At 35.1% G+C, this 1,147-nt stretch overlaps 1 protein-coding gene across 4 annotated transcripts in view; it reads right to left on the minus strand.

Annotated features, from left to right (window-relative positions):
• Window positions 1-1,147, minus strand: part of LOC118748995 (flotillin-2) — a 516,275-nt gene that overhangs the window by 33,430 nt on the left and 481,698 nt on the right. The gene's annotated exons all lie outside the window — the stretch shown is intronic.

Raw genomic sequence — 1,147 nt, forward strand, 5'->3', positions numbered from 1 at the left:
CAATTTGTACCAAGCTCGGTATGGTTATTGTGCTTGCCACATAAAAGGAAAACATTGAAAAATATTGAAATCGGACTAAAATTACGGCCGCTTTTCATATAACGGTAAATTTCAGAAATGCTTGAAACTTCCATATTTTGAAATTTAAGGACGCTAATTTACTCAAAATTGATACACCCCGGCTTACCATGTAGCGGTAGCTTTCGGAAAGGTGAAACATATATTTAATACTTGCGCCGGGTATTTAATGTTCGGCTCCGCCCGAAGTTAGACTTTCTTACTTGTTTTTTTTTTATTCTTGGACTAAGGATCCCGCGTTCAAAGGCTGGTTGTGTAAACACTTCAGGTTACAAGGCTTATTACAATGTTTGCAATTGCATATTAAAAGCCAAATCAGGAACGATCTCAAACCAGTTTACAATAGTGCATCTGCTGTTTTGCCAGAGTGCCAGGCCACTTGCAACACGCACGGTTGCAAAAGCACTATGTTCCTTCTTAGCAGAACGAAATTTAGCATTTTTGACAACCGACCACCTAACCAAATGTCTACACAAAAAAAAATATTAAAAATCAACGCGATTCTTTAGAAACTTAAAACTTGCACATTATTACCCTAGAATTTAATGGGCTATCAAACTGCATACTAAGAAAAATCTAAAAAATCTGAATAAAAACTTGAAAATCCAGCTGAGACTTTGCAGATTTTTTATAATTTTTGCACAAAGTTTGAAATGTGGATTTATATTGTGTTAGTTATATAATGAGCTAGGCTTTTATGAAAAAATAATAAACATTAAATAAACAAAAGAAAAACAGCCAAAATCAATCAAAATGCTGATGGGTTAATCAGCTGATTACAAATGTATGTATAAAATGATTTTTATGTTAACGATCTCAAACCAGTTTACAATAGTATCAAATTGTTGTCAACAGTAGTTGCTTGAGCTCATCTGCTGTTTTGCCGGAGTGTCAGGCCACTTGCTCACTTTGGTGAATACCACTAATGAATTTTAAATGTGCTCTCTTACGTATACAATAAAAGTTCGCATACATGGAAAAGACGTTTTTGGGTAGGAAATGACGTTTTTCAGACCAATAGGGACGTATTTGCCGCAATAAGAAGAGAGAGGCCGAAATACGTGAGTGC

The sequence above is a fragment of the Rhagoletis pomonella genome, unplaced genomic scaffold (genome assembly GCF_013731165.1).
Source record: "Rhagoletis pomonella isolate Grant_MI unplaced genomic scaffold, Rhpom_1.0 Rhpom_scaffold_00013, whole genome shotgun sequence".
NCBI lineage: Eukaryota > Metazoa > Arthropoda > Insecta > Diptera > Tephritidae > Rhagoletis > Rhagoletis pomonella.